This window comes from Oryzias melastigma, linkage group LG9 (assembly GCF_002922805.2).
Source record: "Oryzias melastigma strain HK-1 linkage group LG9, ASM292280v2, whole genome shotgun sequence".
NCBI lineage: Eukaryota > Metazoa > Chordata > Actinopteri > Beloniformes > Adrianichthyidae > Oryzias > Oryzias melastigma.
The window spans coordinates 1,383,865-1,406,171 of NC_050520.1; the positions used below are offsets into that span (position 1 = coordinate 1,383,865).

The 22,307-nt window shown below is 40.3% G+C and overlaps 1 protein-coding gene across 3 annotated transcripts in view; it reads right to left on the bottom strand.

The window, feature by feature from the left end:
* The window catches only part of znrf3 (zinc and ring finger 3), a 79,635-nt gene that overhangs the window by 15,473 nt on the left and 41,855 nt on the right, over positions 1 to 22,307 (bottom strand). The window lies entirely within an intron of this gene.

Sequence of the window (22,307 nt, forward strand, 5' to 3'; positions counted from 1 at the left end):
CAAGCCCATGTGGAGTTTGTTAGTTTTGTCTCAATTAGATTTCCTCGCTGGTTTAATTCATGGACAAAATGTTTATGAATTTGGCTTTCAGAGCTCATTAAAGACTAATTAACCCTGCAAACCAATTCCATCTGTTGGAATAAAAGCCTCATCAGCCAGCAGAACCCTAAAAAGGGCCACGAAAACGAGCTTTTTCCTCCTGCCTCCTTTAACACTTCTCCTTTTCTCACTCCTGCTTATTTCTCTTCTTCACTCGAAAAAGTTCAAAAGAGAGCCGAGTGAAATCTCAGCGGCGGCGTTTCCCTCTCACCCAGTTTTCTCAGCCCCCCCCTCACATACACACACATTTAATTCAGCACCCGTCTGCTCCTTTGATGTTGGCTCTCCCGGTTAATAATTAATAGCTGTTGGTAAGACGCTTTGAGAAGAAAGAGATCTCCCTCCTGAAGAATCTGCAGTGCAGGGACTTGCCTGATGACAACAAAAAATGCACCCGCAGGCAAGCTGACATCTCCCATCCAAACCATGAAGAACTGCAGCCTCAGGAACCGACGTGTGAGGGGGGGTAAACGCTGCCCAAAGATTAGGTGGAAACGGACCACCTCGCCTTTGCTAATCAAACCGCAGAAACACTTGGGATTAGCAGATGTTAGGCCAGAAAACTGAGATGGAAAGATTCATTTTGACGACGATTCGATCATAATCATTATTTATGGATGACGATACGATTTATAATCGATTGATTGTTCTGATTCACCGACCTAATGCTACGGTCACAAATACAACTCCCTAATGGGGAGGTATTGACAGAATCTGAAAGATTTTAAGCCACCGCCCAATTTTTTGAAAATCAGTGGCGTGGTCATGAATGTATATGCCTCCAGGCGGCTACTTGCACTTGTTATGGACAGGCGCCATCTGAAGACATTTACACATCGTCCAATCAGAGCTCTTGTTACAGATTTGTGGCCGGCCACACCGAACGCAATTTGCTGCCCGTCGCCTGTCAAAAAATGTGTTTCCGAGCTCGTGGGAGGAGCTACCAAATAATGTTTTAGTTATGTTTATAATCGATGTTGAAAAATCAGGCTTATTTGTTGTGGACAGTTCTACAAAAACTTCTGTATTTATGTCTCCATGTTTGATTTTATATGATAATTATTAAAACATTTTCCCTGTACAGGGGGCTGTGTCTGTATGACAGCCGCTTCCACTGTGTTTCTGTGTCTCTGTGGCTGAGCTTGAAGGCTCTCTGTCTAGTATTAACCCGAGGGGAAAAATTTTAAGCAGGAGACCTTTTTCCTTTTTTAATGTCTCAATGAAGCCAGAGCCAGCAGCCTCCACAGCCCACATCGGCTCTCTGTCTGCCAGCATATCAAGCGAGTGAGCTCCGCCGCAGGAGCTAAAGTCAGCGATCTGTCCAGAGTATGTCCCGCCATCGTCCCAAAGTGGACAGATGAGCCTTCCAAACCTGCGGCTCCAAACGGTCAATGAAAAAGATGAAAGTTCAGGACAAAAAGGACAAGTTCAGGACTTTGGACTAGTTCTACTCGTCCAAAGTCCTACTCTACTCTGCTATTCTACCCGCTGATTGAATCACTGAAAACGTCGTGTGCCAAAAGCTGAGTTCCTGATTGGCAAATGTTCAGGTCATTAACATTGTAAACATTGTTCTGCTTCTCCTGGAGGATGTTTTAGTTAGGTGGTGATCACGTTTTAGCAGTACACTTTTTTCAAGAAGAGCAAATGAGCAAAAAAACTGTGCTTAAGATCACAAATATTAAAAATATTTCCTTGAAAGAGTTTGGAAATTTCATGCCTGTGTGTAAATAAAGATGTTTATTTAGTCAGCAATATATGTTTACATGTTTTTGCGTTAGCATTAGCCGTCCAATGGGAAATTCTAATAAATGTTAGCATCAAGCTAGCAGACTTTAGCTTTATGTGCCAGATCTCTCTATTTTTGATCTATTTAGCTAAGATCGATTGAGATCGATTTTATCAGCCCAGCCCTACTTTTTATACATCTAATTTTCTTTGAAATCATGCATCACATACTTTTGCATACATGTACTTTTCTTGGCCTATAGCAATTGGGCAATTACCAATATGATTTAAAGTTCTTCATTTGTTCCAAAACTTTCTATCCTTGAGAAAAACTCTCAACATCTAGCAGTGTTGGGCAAATCCCATCCGAGTCCTGAAGTCCTTCAAAGACGTGTTTCTGCTCTTTAGCTTGACCCTTGTTTCAAGAAAAGACATTAAAGAGAAACCTGAACTTTGCCGAGGGAGGGAGGGGGCGACGACACTTTACAACAGTGACGGCTAAACAAACAGAGTTAAAAAAAGAAAGAACAATCTTCCCAGAGGGAACAAAAACCGCAGCAGCAGAAACTGCTGAGAACTCAGTCTAGACACGGACGAAAATGAAAGCTATGTTTAGCATCCCTAAGTAAGCCATCCAGCTTGTCGGATCTGTGGAGGAGGAGACGTTTTCACTCATCTGGAAGGAGACTCTCCCCAATCCATCATCCGTGTGGACAGAGGATTCATGTGTCCTCATAAATATGCATGTAAAGGAAAAATCCTGCGATCAGATCCACCTGTGGAATCTGGCTCGGATCCTCCATCGCTCCCTGTCCTGCCTTCCTCCTCTCCGAGCTTTCCTTTCCCTCTCTCTGCGCCGCTATAATTAAGGAAATTAAGTCCTCAGAAGACTCCACTGCTATTATGCTGTAATTTCATGTTGCCTCCTGGCTTTACGGTTTATTAAAAGATAAAGGCATACTTTTCTCCCATGGATTTTCTTATATGTGGCCACCCCCTGCTTTCCTCTCCTTCAGTCCCTACCAGAGCCATGTGCAGCCCTATGATATTTACATTCAGCTAAATAAAACTTCTCGACGACGTGGCTCAGAAGCCCGGAGACAGAAAAGGAGCGGCGGGCTTGCACACGAAGCCATCGGTAATCCTGACGTTTGCATTTCGACTGAATTAAGCGTCTAACTGCATCTCCATCATCTCCACGGTTTGAAGTTCTACCCCACAAACGGTCCGTGTGTATGTGCAGAAACCAACAGTTTTGACTAACCCAATACCCATGATGCAATCCTCACGGTCCCTTTTACTGTTAACACCCCACCACCTAATAAAGTAACAAGCTACTTGTTTTTATTATTCATTTTTAGACCGAGGTCTGCAACCTTCAACCCTTAAACAGCCATTCGGGTCGATTTCTCACCAACCAAAACCCAGTTGGAGCCACAAAGTATTCAATCACCCTTTGGAGAAATAAGATCCTGATTTATATTTATGTTCTGGGTGCTCACATGATACATTTAAATAAACAACTTTGTTTTTTTTGGCATAAATGAAACATAAAAATGAAGGGAAAACAGCTTTTTAAATACATATGAAATAGTTTTTAACTTTTGACAGGACTTTGCATGACTTCCTTTCAAAATAAAAGACATTCTACACTAAAGGATCATGTCAATCCAGCAAATGGAGTAGGAAGTGCAAAGTCATCAATGATTAAAAAAACTGTTTATTTGACTGTTTCTGGTGCGTTTCAGCCACAAATTTACAAATATTCATAAATAAACTAACAAAAACTAAATCAGAGCTAATGAAGTGACCCCTACTATAGATTAAAACCATTATGCACACTTTAAGTCCTTGAATTTGTTCATGAATAGAAAATCTGTTTTTTAAATTATAATCTGCTTCAAGTAGATTATAATTTAATTCAGTCTTAACATAGCTTTTTTTGTTGTTATAAATAAAGTTTGATTTCATTTAATTCTAGTTGTATTTACTGATGATAAATTGATTTTCCATGATAAATGAAGTCCAAATGTGTCAGTATGACGTTGATAAATGACAGTAATTGATGGATTGAAGGAGAAGTACAGCTCCTGTTTTTATAATCCTTATTTAATGACTCATACCGTCCTTCAACTGTGTGCGAATGAATGAAGTTAAAGTTAATTTACATTTCTTTTTACTTTACTACTTACTTGCTTTTTCCTTTACAGTTAATCTAATTTTTTAAAACATTTTATTTTAACCAAACTCCTGATTTAGACCAACTCTAGCGGTAGTTTGTCCACTTTCAGTTCAAATCCCCAGTTGGTTCATACCAAAGACTCAAAAAATGGGTCCTACTGCCTCCATGATGGACACTCAGCCTTAACGGGTTGGATTAGGAGGTTAAACCACCAAATGGTTCAGGAGCACGGCTGTGTCTGCAGCTCTCAACCCCTCAGATTAATGGGTCAAATATAGAGTTGAAGTTACACACACCTGGGTTTGTGACAACTAATCCTAACTTAACCACAACGACCCACTCGGTTTAACTTTTGATCTATTTTCAAAGCATTCCCTGTGATCTTTGAATTATGATTATGCCATTTTTAGCCAAATTCTAAATACCTGTGTAGTTTTCAAGGACATAGTTTCTGCAGAGAAGCAGGAGTTGTGGGCGGGACTACTGGCACAAAGTATTCCTCATTTCCCATCATCCCTCTGTTTACACTCTCTCCCACTAGATTACAGCCCATCACACCTCCAATCTAACATTAGCGGAGCGACAAAAACGGCGAACGATATTGGAGCTATCCAGTCGTACAGTTTAGATCCAGATTCCAACTCAGAGCAGGACAACAAAGACGTTCATGGATCTAGTCGTCTACAAGTGAATGGATCTGAATGGAGTGGGGCTTTTACGCAACAACTAAAAGTTTTTTTTTAACTAAATGTTTTCATCTGCTTTAATTCACCACACTTAAAATAAAGGAAAACTCTTAAATAATTGCGATTTTGAACTCAATTTTCTTTCTATATGTCCTCCATCATCATAAAAATGCTACAAGAAGTTCCAGTTTACAGTAAAGTGGGTCTTTAGCAGTTTTGACTTCTACCTAGTTACAGTTGTCAGGTAACAGAGTCTGAATGAAACGCCTTACAAATGTTTAAATGACCTCGTTAAAAAAGAAAATGCCAGTTGGTTTACGTTCCTTTGGAAGGCCACGTTTGACCCTTCAGGTAAAATGATCAATAGGGGGCAGTAGCTGCAAAAAGTTCCTCAATCTGATCCAAAGTGATACAACGTCTTGCTGCCAAGAACAAGACGCTGAGCATCCCTCTCGCCCCCTCCCTCCTCCACGGAGACCGATTCTGGATGTGCGCGGACAGGGGCGGTTTGGGCCTCCTCAAGCTCCTCTTCACCCGACCGCCATCATATAAACTGACAGTTTACCCAACGTAAACACAGAGGCGGAAAGAATCACTTGAAGCTCTCAGTGAGTTCAGTGACTCCCATTAATATCAAAAGAAGAGGAGGTCAGATGAGGAAGGGAGCGGTGAGCCGGTTACCACATGTTGCATCTGCTGCATGAACTTCATTCTCATGCCGCTCTGGAATACGTTACAAACTAATACAGCAAAACATGTCTATTAATGTGAAAAAAAACCTTTAACGGGTCATGTGAGGCTCCACACGGGTCCTTACTGGGATTCAAACAGTTTAATTTGTCCATAGATTACACAGTTTGTCCAATAGATTTTTCTGTAAAGATGTTCTGCGATATGCAATGATATCATCATCATTTGCAGGGCTGTAACGGGTCTCTCAATACTCCAATATTCTCAATCTTTTCCAAAAAAAACAAGTATTTGTGACATCGAAGATCACTGATCTTTAAAAATAAAGTACAGCTTGGTGAAAATACACTTCAGGCAATGTTATATTGCTCTAAAATGCAGAACAATGTTGGATTTTAAGGGTAGACTTAGCAAACCGAATGTGCTACCGTTATTGTAAATAATTACATCTTTAAAGTAAAGTGTCGGTGAAGGTTCTCCTTGTAAAAGTAAGACTATTAAGTGATGAAATAAAGATAGTTTACTGAAATCAGTTCTGAAAAACAATTTTGATTTAGATATATTTGACAATTTGAATACAAAATAAAAGAAATGACAAATTAAGAATATTAGGAAATTATGTGTAAAAAAATATATGTTTTTTTCCATTACAGATGAAGAAAGCTTTTTTGTAAAACATGTTTTTTCTTGTAAACTCTGTAGTGACGTTAGATGAAAGGACTGAGTGTTTTCTCATTACATTTCCACTGAGGTGCAGTTGTCTCTTCATCTACGATCTTCTTGGAACTGTAGTCAGCTAAACTTTAAGGATGGAAAACTGTGGACAACATTTTCAGGATTTGTTGTTAAATGATCCAAAACAACAGTAATATTTATGTTTTGTTCACTGCAAAAGTCAACCAGGATGTTGACAGAGCAATTGTTGAGTGTGACGTTCTTTCATCCAAAATCTGTGTTTTATCAGTTATGTTCTATTGATTCTCATCTCCTGTTCTAAATAAAGGTATAACTGGTGTTGATTAAATACATATTATTATCATTTTTATATATCCAGTAAAAAGACATACAAATAGCAACCATAACTATTAGTGGGATGATATCTTTTTTTTCGAAAACCAAATTTCCACCTGCAGCTGAGAGCTGATATTTGCAGATACCAATATATAAGTGTCAACAATAACACAAACTTTAGATTTCCTTTTTATTTCTTTTTTTTTAGAAATTGTATGTGACCTTTTTTTAACATACAACAAGGGGTCTCATAGAAACAATATATATATCTGAAAACATTCAGACCGTTTCTTGACTGTTAGACATAACTGTAAACCATAAACTTCCACTTTCCATGAATTTATTAGGAAACCAAACAGTCAGACTCATTCCTGACTATGACTGTAAACATAGGTGAATCTCTGTATAGTTTGTTCGCCATGTTGAGGTATCCTGAAATGTAACTCATAGGTATCGTCACATACTAAGGTCTTCCAGCGACCCACTCTCCTGTTATCCAGGATGAACTTTAGTTGCTTCAATTTAAAGCATTTGTTTCCCAAAGACATCTGTGGTGTCCACACAGGCCTGAATGTTCCTCCGGTAATAGTGTTCAGCCATCAGTTTAATGGCCTCTAATTAAGACGCAAACGCGCTCAGATTGTTCCAGATCGACTGAGAGCAGCAGCCGTCTGATGGAGGAATTAGAACTAAGTCTCTTCCAGCGAGACGCTCGTCTCTAAGCTGCACTTTATGATCCACCAGTTTGCACAAACACAGATGCGGTTTGTACAGGTTACCGTGACGCAGGTCCTAAGGGGGAATCGGTTCCCATGAGTGGTTCAAATCCCCAAATGCACAACAGAGTTGTGCAACAAAACACAAAACCACAGGAAGCCAGCAGAATCATCTTCTTGGAATCCATTTCCCTTTGAAAGAGGGAAATGAGGTTCACCTCTAGGCGATCTCTAGGACGTGTGTGAAAAGTCACTTTTTTTGTCCTCACTGGTTTGATCTTCACAAAATCCAACATCATCATCTGTACCGGCACACATTGTACGGTGGCCATTCACCTGCTATTGCATAACACGAATTATACAAGTGATCAAGACGTGCGTTTGTCTGGGTGCGTATGTGAGAGATCAGCCATCTCTCAGGAGACCTGCCAGAGTAACTTGGCAACAAGCTGGCCCCAATGGAAGAGTGGAGGGAGGGGGGCAGGTTTACAGCCTGAAACGTGTCTGCAAAAGTTCCGACTTCAGTGTCAGCCTGCAACATATTCATTTTAAAAACGTGACCTCAGAAGGTCCTGGCAGGAAATGAGTCAGAAAACTTCCGGTTTATGTTTTATTTTCTGTTTTTTTATCTGTTTTCCTTTTGTTTTTTATGATTTGACAATGTTTTTTTGTTTTTTGTTTTTTTTAAATAGTGCTGGGTATCGATAATAATTTCCAGAATTGATTAGCTTCATTTCAGCAGAGCCTGGATAAATTTGATCCCAATTTTTTTTTTTTACTCTTTTGATTCTTCAATTCAATTTTGAGTTTATACATTTAGACACATTTGTTTAGGAATACATTCATAATCTACTATATATTTTGAATATATTTACTGGCATATCAATCTGATCCAGTTCACATACTGTAAATGTATCAGTGAAACAATGAGATTGTTAATATCACACAGTGTTACATGGTTTCTCTAAAGGAAAAGTTCTAACTAAAATGTTCAGATCATTAACATTGTAAACATTGTTCTGCCTCTCCTGGAGGAAGTTTCAGTTTGGCCACTAGGTGGCAAGAAGGATAAGCAAAGAATGAGCAAAAAAATTGTAATTTAGACCACAAATAGTTACTTTAAAAATATTTCATTTAAAGAGTTTAGGAAATTCATGTCTGTGAGTTTATAAAGATGCTAATTTAGTCAGCAATGTACGTTTATGTCGACCAAGCGCTAGCATTCGCTCTCCTAAGGGAAATTCCATTAAACGTTAGCGTAAAGCTAGCAAACTTTAGCTTTATGTGCTAAATCAATCTCTATTTTCATTGATCGATTATTGATCTATTAAACTTAGATCAATTCAAACTAATTAATCAATTTTAATAGACCAGTCCCCCTTTTTTTTAATTTGTCAAGTAATCATTGTTTAATTTAATGAAGTTACATACAGAGGAGTTCATGTTTCACTGGAGAAAGTCGAGAAAATTTTGCCTGAAAATTTTGGTCTAAATCATCAGTTCTCCACCACCATGCTTGATTACTAGAAACATGTCCAGTTAGATCAAAAACAAATTTACTACACACAACTATAAATATAAATTAAAACTTAAAATCCCTGAATCCTCAACATTTTTATGACTCAGAAAAAGTTTTCAAAAATAAGCTGACAATCAAAGACTTCTGTCATTTGTAAAAATGAAAGACCCTCTAATGAAAAAGAAGTTTTCTATTTATTTGAACTATTCTTTCCTTCTTACATTTGTTTCTTTTGTTTGTTTGTGACACCAGAATCAGATCTGACCACTACTGATAGATGAATCCCTGGACTCTGGTGCGATGCGGAGCCGTTCCTCATGTTCCCGCCGTGCACCACAGGCAGCATTTCCGGCGTCTGCCGTTTGATGTCTCGGGGAGACGGGGGCACGCTCTACACAAACGCGGATGCGACTGCCGCTAATCAACGAGGCTTTTTTCGTCTCCTGCCTGCTGCTCCGTCCTGCCGAGACCAAACACTGCGCCCGGAGGAGTGGACGGCTGCTAATTAAATTTCCTCCCCGTCCCTCCCATGTTGTTTTCTTACCGGTTTAGGTTTTTGCTCCTTTGTGATTCACAGAAAAAAACAAACAGTTTCGGGCGAGAGACGAGAGCACCTCTCTTAAAATGTTTCTTCTGAAGAGCAGGTAGTGACATCCTTTCCTTTATTGAGATATAAAAGGACCAAAAAATGAAATATATGTTTTCTCTTCAGATGAACAAAGTCAGATAAGAAAATGGTTCTAGTTTTTACATTTCCAAGTTTTTTTATTTATTTTTTTCTCTTATGTATAGATGAGCAAGACACCAAAAATAAGACATGTATGGTGACTCAAACAAGGTTTAGTAAAGCACTTCAAACAGTAAAGAAGCATTTTTAGCTCCACTTTGATTGTAAAACTTTGACAAAGGAATAACCACTTTATCCAAGTTGTAGCAGAAATCCATCTTAAGCATTTGCCTCAAATACCCTTAGTGGATATGGGCTGACAGGACAAAAAAAAATGGGTAAACTTGTAAGGGGTAGAGAGAAAATGTTCATGCACATTTTAACCTATGGGTATGCTGCGGGGGACAGGTCAAAGCAGGTGAGAGAATGGGGTGTCCTTTTATTTTTGGAACAATTAAAGGAGCCTGTTAATGCCGTTTATGTGCAATGTGGTTATAACTGACGGTTAGAAATTAGATAATTATATGATCGGAATAGTTTGTGTGGACATCCTACGGGCCCTTACACATCACCTGCACACCCCATACAAGTGGGCGGGCAAACTACAGCCCGGGGGTCATATGCGGTCCATTAAATCCCACCACGCTGGAATAAGTTATATTGATAATCCATATTAATGTTTTATATTCCCTGTACTTTTAGTGTCTCCCCAAAAATAAACTGAGTTGTGTTTAAGTGCAGAAAGTCATTTTGCATTCATGTTGTGTTGGAAAATGTGTAACAATTTTTTTTTGTCATTTTTGTGAACATTCCAACACAACAAACACAGTGTCTGTTTTTCCTTGAAAGGAATTGGTGCAATTGGCGCTAAACTAGGAACAGAAAACACAGTTTTTAATTAAAAAAGCATATTTTCATCGACATCCCATGCTGATTCTTTCTCATATGAGGTTGCTTACCAAAAACAGTTCAAGCTTCTGGTACGGCCCATTTGTCAAGTTTTAGAACCACTTCGTGGCCCACGAGTCAAAAAGTTTGCCCACCCCTGGGGTAGAGTGTGGCATAAAGACACTGTATGACAGCAGTACTGGTACATTCTAAGTGCCTTTCGCCTTAAGAATAATGCTTACGATACCACACTCTCATGACAATCGGACGTTCCATTTTCACGTTCAAGACACACCAGTGATACACACATCTGCCACTAACTATCCTTTAGGTTCAAAGGCAAAGTAGAAATGTAGAGAACAGGCGTTTCTTTCATGAGACTTTGACACCTACAGCAGCTTGCAGGAAATGAAACCTTGTTTTGAATGGAGATATTCAAATACATTATAAAGCCTTCATATGTAACAGAAAAAAAAAAAAAAACATGTAGTTCTACGTGACAATGTCAACCAAAGTATTGATCTGGTTTTAGAGCAAACCACAGCAGCCCTGGTTAAAATACCAAATGGTATTAGATGTATCTTGGACAGTCAGAAACTCTCAGTCCTGATATTCCTGGATCTAACCGCAGCATTTGATACAGTAAATCACAATATTTTACTTATTAGGCTGGGAGGTTTGGGCATCTCTAGTACTGTTCTGAAGAGGTTTTATTCCTATCACAGATCGTAGATTTTATACATGCTCCTCAAAGGTCTTTGAAATCAACTGTGGAGTCCCCCAAGGTTCAATTTTAGGCCTACTACTTTTTAACTTATATGTCCTGACACTTGGGGACGTGATCAGGAGGGACAGCGTATGTTGTTGTTGAGGGGTGGGGTTGGGGGGGGAGGTTGAGCTCATTGCATAGGTTCTACATAATTGAGCAATGTCTTGTTATTTGTTTTTAAAATTTATGTTTTTATGTAAAGCACTTTAAGTGAAATTGTTTTTTGGAAAAGTGTTATACAAATAAAGTTAGATTTGATCCACTTCTAATGAGACAACAGACTAAATAAGGATGTGAATGCATCCAATGGCAAGTGCTAATATCTCAAAGCATTTGAACACACCAGTACTGACAGAAAAATTAAATAACTTCAGCTTTCACAGAAAAAAATAGTTATTAAAGAAACAGAAGTTGAAAAGCAACCGATGAATAAACCCTCAGCTTCTTCAGCATCACTGCAGCATTTCATAGATTTGTGTTCCTTTGGGAAGTTGGACTGTAATCAAATGGAGACATCAGTCCAGTTTCAACTTCCCACTAAACACCACTTCTCCCTTTTTCCATAATTTCCCTTGTCTTATGGTTTTGTCTCATCCCTCTCTGCCTTGAAGCTGATTTCAGAGTTCTCACTAGCATGAAAAAGAAGCTGCTACATGATGCTCCTCTGAAGCTGCTGCTGGTGAAAGGACGTTCCTCTCATTTCCCAACAAACCAGAAGCAGGAGCAGACTGTTCCCATTAAATATTTAGAAAAAAAAAAGTGCCAACTGCCTCTGATTTAACTTGTTTCTTTCATCTTTTAAATCCAATGAAGTCTCATCTAGTGTTGGAATTTAGTCAGAAATACTTGAAGACATTTTTGCTCTATGAAATATTGCAGAGTAAACAACAGTCACTTTAATCCTTTCAGTGTCTGAGAAGTTTACAGGTAAAGTTGTGAGATAATGTGCAGATAAACACACAACTTTTGTAATCAATGGGTCAAAAGATACCTTTATTTCTTGTTTATAGGATTGAAAAACGTATTTTAATTGAGCATGGACGGCCACCTTCTTTAACTCAATCACTAAAGCTGTAGCATACAATCTTTGGACTTTGTAATTATTGATCCCACATACACAATTAATGCCATAGAACACAATAGTGTATATAACTGTGCAAAATTGATACGAAAAGCCGCTTTTCTCAGCATCAGATTCAAATAATGCACATTTATCGTATACATGGTCAAAGAGTTGGCGAATGCCACAGTAATAATTGAAACTTCAGTTGAAGATCCTGGTCTCTACTTGGTTCTTACGTCTTTCCATTGACTGTATACAAGTATTGGAGTGAGTGACTCCTCCCCCTGGGTGTTCAAAACAGGAAGTACCTGCTGGTTCCAAAAATCCAAAATCCAATAGACTTCTAAAGAGCAATAAAAAGCTTTTAGTCAATTTAGTTTCCAGTGGGAAATCCCATTATACCTTAGCTTTAGAAAAAACATTCTTGCTCTGATACTTTTGTTTTTTAGCCTTTGTGCTCTCTTATGGGGGTCCAGATGACCCGACCCTTATATTGATGTGTGATCCATCCCATGACAAAGATGGACAGGATTTTATGTCTGCCACAGACAGCAGTGAAGATGAAAAATCCTTAAAAAAAAATTAATCACACTGTCTTGTGGGGTCCAGATGACCCTACGTTTAATGTAAATATGCCTAGGACAGCACAAATGGTCTTTTTTTCATATTTTTTCCACAATTCAAGTTATTCAAGTTTAAACTGATTGCCTCAGTAAAAGTAGGTGGAGCACATTGACAGATCTCATGTATCCCATTTTCAAGTGATAGGGGTGTGGCCTTCCAACAATCTCACTTCTAATTGGTTGCCATGAAAATGTGGACTTTTGGTTCCAACATGGTGGTGTCTGTATCGCAAAATAAACAGCAACTGAACAGACTTCGTTTTTTTGGAGCCTGAAGTGAACCGATTTCTTTGGGTGATGTCACGCTCACTCTGTCCAGTTCTCAAATACAATCAGTGGTGCTTTCCTTGAGTATCTCAGCTTCTCCTCCTCCATCACCTCAGCATCTCAGATCTTGTCTCCAGAGTTGTCACAAACACTCGAGCACACATCCCTCATTGTTCGGCCCAACCTTGCCTTTCTGGCACGACTTAAGAGAAAGTTTGACTCACACGAGCGAGATGCCATTTCACCCCTGCAGGACTGCTGTATGTCAGGGAGAAGTGTCAGAATAACTGTGCGGGACCTTTAACTTTTAAAATGCAACCTTCTAGCAGCTGCACGGTCTCACTGAAAGCTCCTTGAAGAACCTGCCTGGCTTTCCAAAACAACGATTAAGATCAGGACTCGGTGTAAAGGGTCTTCCTGGCGTCATTTCCTCTTGGATCCTCTTTTTTTTTTCTTTTTGCCGTCCCCCTCTACTTTCCATCCCTCAATCTTTCTCTCATCTGAAGACCCCAGGGCTCCTTTCTTCTCTCTTTAAATAGAGGCCTGAGCTGTGAAGTCTAATAATGGTCATTTGGCCTCCCATTGAAAGCTGGGTAATTCGGCCCAGGGACAGCTCACTTTGAGCCACATGACACAAAGAGCTTCCCAGTGACCATGGAAACAAGCGCAGTGGGATCCCGGGCGCCTCCAACTGCAGTGAAACATGGCAAAGCGGTGATTTAGGAGAGGGGTGGAGGGTTTTTTGGAGAGGGGGAGCTCTCCCGACACCCCACCAGGAAGAGGGAGGAAGATAATATCAGAAAGTTGAGCCGTACACAAACATGAAAGGAGAGCCCGGGAGGCTCCATGCTTCACAGGATTTCTTTTTCTTTTCTTCCTGCTGCTCCTCCTTCGATTTGGGAGTTTCTCTTTCCATTCCTGCCTCCACGCTGCGGCTTTGAACGTGTCGGAGCAGTTAATGCTCGCCAGCATCACCAGGAAAGATAGAGCCAGCAGTCCATCAGTGGAGTTTTAGTCTTCACTAAATTATCAACATATTTGTCCTACTTAGTTGAATCAGATCACAAATGGAATTTAATTTGAAATAGTGCTGAAAAGTAGATATATACCATTACCTCGATAATGCTAGTGTGAGTGCTGTAAGCTGAATATGCCCGCCGAAGATGCTAGTGACGATAGCTGAAGATGTTGAAATTGATAGCTAAAAACACTAAGGTTGATAGTTGAAATTGCTGAAGCTAAGAGTTGAAAACGCTGAAGCTGACAGCCAGCTAAGATATTAGTTAGATGCCAAATTAGCCTAAAAAACAAACAAAAGCCTAACTTAGCCAAAACAGCTAGCATGTAGCTGAAATATTAGCTATACTCCAAAATAGCCTAAAAAAACCTTAATAATTGCCAAGATAGTCCAAAAAGTTAGCATGCTGCCATAATAACTTTCAACTTTACTACACTACAACTCCATATAATATAAAGTAACAACTAATTGACTATTAAATTAGTCGTCCGTTTTTTTAATACTCGTTTAGCCAACTAATCGCCGCAGCCCTAATTTTGAACAAACTGGGTACAAAATGCTATCTTTAAAGGATTTCTTCTTCTACCATGTGAAAAAGTAATTGCTCTCCCTCAAAGTTATTTGGAAGTTTGGACGGCAGTCTCACTTGCACAATCAAACCTGTTGAATCAAAGCATGTTTTGAACAAAAGCTGTCAAACAGCTAAAATCGATTTTTAAAAAAGCTCTCCAGTGTTCTCCACACACGGAGAACCTTCCCAGGAGCGAGCAAAGCCCAAGAACAGCAGGAGCACTTATCCAGGAGGTCACGACGGAACCAGGAGAAGATGCAACGAAGAACGGGCATCACTTTACTCAGTCCAGGCCAGAGTTCACGATTCAACAGTTAAAAACAAACATTGACGAAAGGAAGCGTTGAAGGAAAGAGACACTGAGAAACATTTGGATAATTACACAACTTTTGGACAAATGTTCTGATTAGTGCAGTCATGGTTTACATTTTTTGTGTGATTAATTAATCATGACCTTTGAATCATTGCTCTGATTAATCTATTTTTAATCAGACCTAATAATTGCTGTGAAAAGCCTCATTTTCAGGCGTTTTTCATTAAAATTTGTGACATTGTGGTGCAGTAAAATATTTAAATACAACTAAAAACTGGTTTATGAAAATTCTTTAATATAACAGGCTACAAGACTTTACACCATTGACAAATATAAAGTCTAGAGTTCTCTAATTTAACACATAAAGAGTTAGGAACACTTTCTGAGCAAAAATATTAACCACAAACATTTTATTAATACAATAATATACATGCTGACATGGATAACTCCACAGTTTACCGTCCAATGCAATCAGCCCGACATATCCCATCAATTTATGATAACGAACACCTCGTAGGACTTTATCCCTTACAGAATGGATAAAAGCTGGGCCGTTGTGGCAATGTTTGTATTAGTTCCATTACAAGCTTCAAAGTCGCACATTGATGATGTCACAGCAGCATTGCAGCACGATACGCTTGCAGAGACACCAAGACAAGCACTGGGATCAATGGAAGATGCGTTTTCAGTCGAGTTTAAATAAAACCTTCATGCACATAAAACTTTTGAACAGTCTTGGCAGGTACCATCACTAAATCTAATAATTCTTTAAAACCAAAGATGTTCCCAGTGACACAATAACACACGCTCCACAAGCTGCCGTAAATCTTTGACTATTTACGCAGTAAACCTCGTTTCAACAGATTCTGAAGCTTAGAGAAGTAGTTTGGTGCCAATATTATAAAATATATAAAATGTTGAATCTTTGCATTACTTCACTACTGTAAGGTGCTTTACATTGTCATAAAGCAATTTCTCCGGATCAGAATTAGTTGGTTATCATTAGTTGTGTAAACATTCTCCAACTGTAAAAGGTGACATATCAGTGTAAAAATACTTCATTCAGCTTCAGAATGATCTAGAGTTGCATTAATTGCATAAACGGTTGAAGAATTATAATAATTGTAAGTCAGCAATGGAGCTACATCTTCTGTTTTAAAGGATAAAACTAGTGTTGCTTTTTAACACAGAATCAGGCAGGTTAGGACAACTTTTACTGCCTTAAAATCTCTAGATAAATGTCAATTTTTTTTCTCACTCACATTACCTTATAAGGATATTAAAAGACTGTGTTTTAGCTGTTTTTGTCTGTGTAGGACAGCTCCAGACGACTGAAACTCCTCTAACAAAGCAGCTCACGATTAGCCGAGAGTCTCAGAAATGAATTGATTTTTCAGCATATGTTTGAAAGGAAGCAGGAGCTCAAAATCACTCCATCGATATGCTGCATCTTCACCGCTTTGTCAGAAATCTGTTTCCAACAAAAGTCGCGGCTGTGAATGGATCGGCGCTGCGGCGGCTCCGTCATTTACAGAACCAGGAGTTCTTCTCTTTGAGAGAAGGATGGAGTGATGGACCAGAGACAGTAAGTCATTCAGCCGCCTGCATAAAAACATGAAATATTCCCCCTGAACAGACAGCCTTCCTCTCTGACAACAAGGTCAAATCCAGGCCCGCCGCATGACACCTCCCTGGCACTGCCACGGCCCCGGGACGACCTCTAACACACACCTGAGTGTGTGAGACGGCCGGCTTGCCCGCAGGCTGCGAGCCAGCCACCAGTAAAGTCACACTCATCTGTCTTTCTCAGAAACAGCATTCTTGCAGCCCTCGTTTCTGCAGCTCCGGCCAAGTTAGCGCTAAGACGCAGCAGCTGTCTGCTCCGCCTGCGGTCCCACGGTGCCAGTATGCAGAAAAACACCGCTCGCTCGCCGACATTGTTCCTCCGAGTGTGTCAAAGACGGAGCTTCCCACACTTTTCATGCTTGTGCGCCGCTGGCTCTCGTTTCTGGACGGATGTGTCCGGAAAAGTGTCCAAGCCTTTCTTGTTGCTCCAGTTATTTTTAAGTGCTTCTTTGTAGCCGGGCCGTTCCGACCAGCTGTCTTTGGCCGCATACTTTACTAGTGCTGCCACAAACGATTATTGTAGTAGTCGACTGATCACTGATTATGTTTTACTATTAGTCCACTAATCAGGTCATGCACAAAGTGGATGCAGAACACACATCTTAACCATTATTATCTTTAAAACAGCTAAAAACTAGATATATTCATACTAGCATTATCTGCGATTATCAGCATTCGCAGTAGCATTATCTGTGATAATGCTACTGCGAATGCTTTAAGCTGAATTTGGCCACTATAAATGGTACTAACGGTAGCTGAAGATGCTGAAATTGATACCCAGCTAAAGTATTAGTTAAATGCCAAATTAGCCAAAACAAAAAAAGCCAAAATATTCCAAAATAGCTGAAATATTAGCTAAATTCAAAACAGTCGAACAAACCAAAAAAAGCCAACATATTTCACAATAGCTAGCATATAGCTGAAATATTAGCTGAATTCCAAAAGGACATAAAAAAACCTTAATACATGCCAAAATAGTCTAAAAAGCTATAATAATGCCATAATAACTTTCAACTTTACAACATTCTGACTCCATATAATATAAAGTAACAACTAATCAACTACTAAATTAGTCGTCGAGTATATTAATATTCGATTAATCGTCGATTAGTCGACTAATCGTGGCCGTCCTAGACTTTACAAACTAAAAGGCCGGCAGCATACGGGCCGAGTGGGAGGACAGCTCGCGTTTCTGTCGTCTACAGAAGAATACGGACTTTCAACCCGTCCACCTTTCCGCTGCTGAAAAGCCCGGCTCGGAGCAGATGTGGCGGGAGCGTCGGCCGGATGAAAGCTGGAAAATCAGACGTGCCGTGGTCCCGCACTGAAAGAAGAGACATCTCCTTGGCACAGATGCGCTGCGGGCCGCCAATCAAAGCCAGTGGCACGATTTCATGTTCCAGAGGAGCTGCCAAGACTCGCAGAGCATGTGTGCGCGGAGACACGGCAGATAAGGGAGGTGGAGGGGGGGCGCGCTTCTGAGAAAGGCGAGCGAGCGCCGAGGAAATGACAACTAAGAATATGTTATTGGCCGCAATAAATAGTTCCGCTGGAGACGAGATCCGTGTGCGCAGAGGTGAGAGCATGATTTACAACATTTACAAACACCTCAGAGAAACCGAAGACCCGATAAGCGCCGGCGCTCGTCACCGTTACGCAACCTCCAGATCCCCAACAAAACCACCGAAGGCATCAGAAAGGCAGTCGGGGCTGAACAGGAGCTGATCTGTCGGTGGTTTTTCCCGCTGTTAGCAGAGGAGGAGCTGCTGTTGTGGCACACTGAGGTCAGGGGTTCAACCGTCCTGCAGCTCTCACAGGAACCACACAGGAAGAGCAGGAAAAACTGTGCACATATGTGTGACACTTCAGAGGTTTCTCCTGCAGAAGAGACTTTACATCCCACTCAGACAGGAGAAAGGTGAGAAACTCCCCAAAAAGTAAACCAGTTGGGATGAAAAGTTCATTTTGTGTTTGTGGAGCTGAAATATTAGCTAAACTCCAAATTATTTTATATTTTAAAAAAAGCCTAGGTTAGCCAAAACAGGTAGCATGCAGCTAAAATATTAGCTAAACTCACAATTAATCAAGAAAAACTGAAAAATCTAAATTAGCCAAATCAGCTAGCATGTAGCGGAAATATTAGCTAAACTCCAAATTACCTTATAAAAATAAAAAAGCCAAGGTTAGACAAAACAGCTAGCATGCAGATGAAATATTAGCTAATACTCACAATTAGCCCAAAACAACTGAAAAAAACTAAATTAGCCAAATCAGCTAACATGTAGCGGAAATATTAGCCAAAGTCCAAATTAGCCTAAAAAACTGAAAAAAAATCTAAATTAGCCAAATCAGCTAGCATGTAGCTGAATTATTAGCTGTACTTCAAAACAGCCTGAAAACTAAAAAAGCCTAAATTCTCCAAAATAGCTATCATGCAGCTGAAATATTAGCCAGGCAGGAAAAAGTGTGCACATATGTGTGACACTTTAGCTTCAGAGGTTTCTCCTGCAGAGGAAACTTTACGTGTTTGAACATCCCACTCAGACAAGAGAAAGGTGAGAAACTCCCCAAAAAGGAAAACAGGATGAAATGTCCATCTTGCGTGTGGATAAAAGCAGAAACGCTTGGTTCTGGTCATCACAGGAGCGCAGACTCCGGCCCCCCGAGTTCCCAGACACTTTATTTCTGGTTGGAGTAAACAGCTTTTCTTTCCGCCCCTCCTACAATTCTGTTTTGTGTGTTCGCTGGGATTCTGTAATTGAATGGAATCTAAATTGACCAGACAAGACCCCAACACTGTTGGTGGCAAAGTGGCAGCAAAGTGGAGTGGGCTCTTGGGTTCAGTTAGGGGCCAGTCGAGTGGGGCGGGAGGTGGGGCGAGGGGACCGGAGAAAGTGCAGACGGGGCGGGGTGAGGATTTTGGAGGGCATCTAAAGAGGGGCTGGCTGGGCGGAGCTCGCAGGCTGGCAGGGGGATCAACACGGCCTGGCAGAAGTGGCGCAGCAGCCGGCCATGCCTGGGCTCGGGGCGGAGGGGTTTTTTAAGCTGTAACAATGGATTCCCCCTTTGGACAATTATAGATCAGGCTGAGCAAACACCCGTCAAGGTCCTCAGCACCGTGTCCCAAAGTCTAAAAGAGACAAATGTTCAATTTAACCTTTTAACATCAGAGCTTCAGCTCCACTGTGGACTACGGTATCACCAATAATTTACAGAAACGATTCGATTCCAATAGTTTTTTTCTAATTCTTTCGATTCCTTCAATTTAATTTTAAGTTTACACATTTATTTGTTTAAAACACATAAATAATCTATAAATGTTTTGAAGTTATTCATATTAATCTGATACAGTTCACGTACTGTAACATGTATTAGTGAAATTATGAGATTGTTTATAGCATTCAGTGTTACATGGGTTCTAAAACAGAGAAGCTCCAACAATTGTTCCGTCTCTTCCGGAGGGCGTTTTAGTTTGACCACTAGGTGGCGATCCCACTTTAGCATTACACCTTATTCCAGAAGAAAAACAGTGCTTTAGACCACAAAAATATTTCCTTAAAGAATTTCCAATGGCTTGTTGATTATGATGATGCCGTTTTTAGTCAAAATCAAAGAATTTGTCATTTTCTAGAACATAGCTTCTGCAGAGCGACATAGTTCATTAGAAATTCACCTCTAAGTTGTGGGTGGGGCTGTTGCCGTGGAGCAACCCCGCCCCCTTTTCCCTCCCTGAGCTTGTTGCCTGCCCAACATATTTTCCACGTCGTTGGCACGGCAACCCCGCCCCTACTTCCCTTCATCCTTTAGTTAACGCTTTCTCCCACTAGCTTAGAGTTCAACCTAACATTGCCGGTGTAAAAAAAAAAAAAAATAGTGAGCAATATCAGAGCTATCCAGTTCTGATCCAGATGTCAGCTCGGATGAGGAAATGACATTTATGGATCTATTGGTCTAAGTCAGAGTGGAGTGGAGCGGGGAGCGTGTGGCCCGTCATTGTAGGTTCTACGTCACACTTTCAAGCTTTTTCCAAAGTCTTTTTATTTTCTGCTCTTGAGTCCTAACAATTTAAACACACCGAAATGCCATTTCAAGTCTAATTTTCTTAATACATGTCCTGCGTTATCAAAAAATGCTACAAGACACCAAAAACACCATCTTCATCGGAGTGGGTCTTTAAAGAGGTTAAGGAGGAATCAGTTTAAGAGGAAAATACACTGTTTTTTTTACAGAAGTTGATCAAGACCAGTATGGTGTGATTCATCAAAAATGTAAACCTGAATGTTCAATAATTTATGCATGTAATGTCTGCAGATGGAGATATATCTTGGTTCCATTTTTGGAGCTGTTAGTTCCCACAATGCTCAGAATCTGGAGTGAATGCAGCAGCAGGAAGACCTCTCTGTCCACAATGGAGGAAACCATGAAATTGTCTAATAAAACAGCACAACTTTGAGCGTGAGATATAAGTTTTCAACTACAAACTCATCTATGACATTCAGAAGATACTCAGACTTCCAGAAGTTCCCATAGAAGTGTCCAGTATTATAACTTTGGGTAAATATTTTATTCTAAAAGGCTACAAGGTGTCAATTAAAAAGCGATAACACACATCTAAATAAGAGTTTTGGCAAGTTATGAACACCAGCTGGTAACAGGAACAACAGAAACTCACAACATATGCTGACAAACGTTATTGCAAACTTTATAACACTTGGATGGTTCACGCAAACAGATCATTAATTAATTTCTGAGAACGGACACCTCAAAGTGGCCGTTGGTATCTAGCTTGATTGATTACAGTTTACTAGAAACACGACACACTGAGGACCAAGCCCCCATATTCACTCTGTTCCCAAATTAGAAGCAATCCTGGAAGCATTAAGGATTGTAGTACCTCTAAAGGTACTGGGGGCTGGTCTCTGAAGCCATTTAAAAACAACTTTTCTCCAAAAATAAGAGGATGTACAGGTTGGAGTTGTGTCAGGTTTTTTATTGTGTTTCACTTGATTAGAGTTAAAAATGTTGCATTTTAGGGGCTTTTTTTAATCTTGACAGGTGGGTGGGCCTATAGGGGTTGTTGACATAAATGAAGTAAACTTTGATTAATCTGTCTGTCAAATTTCACCCACAAAATCCTGTAGATGATGGCAGGTAAAACTGTGTTCCCTCGTTTATTGCAGGAGTTACGTTCTAAAAAATAACCTGCAATAGAAGAAACCCCCGAGGATATTGATTGATGATAGTCTACAACCAATCAGGACGCAGAACGCAAGATTACACCAAAAAAAAGCAACAAGGCTGCAAAACATGAACCAGAAATAGTGAAGGAACAATGTACGCATGCTGTATGTTTATGAAAAGGACAAACGACGCCTCTTAGTGAGCCAAATGTAAGTAACTTCTGGTCTCAGGGCTGGTAGGCGTTCGGTTTGTTTTCTTACCAAACCGTCTGCATGGCTTCTCATTTTGAAACCATATCTGATCCAGGTAATCATGAGCAGATATATCTGAAACACCAGCAGGAGCTCCCACTGGAACACTGACAACCCTGCAGTGAACTTAACTGAGTGGATCCAATCAGGCTGGACGATGAATAACTTTTTTGTGTTTGGCTGAGGCACCAAAAACTAGGTGAGCTCCCCAGTTCCAGAGCAGGAACTTCCTCCATCTTCCAGCGAGCCTCACGTCGGCTCCTGCTCCAGCTGTAATCAAGCATCAGCTGGGTTCCAGCAGGCTTTCCCAAACAAAGCGCATTAGCATGTCTATGAGGCAGGAGGACTCCTTAAATCAGGAACGGCTGCTCTCTTTCTGTCACGGGAGGGAGCGGGATAAATGACTGCAGCCCCTGCGTCCTCGGGGAAATGTGGGCAC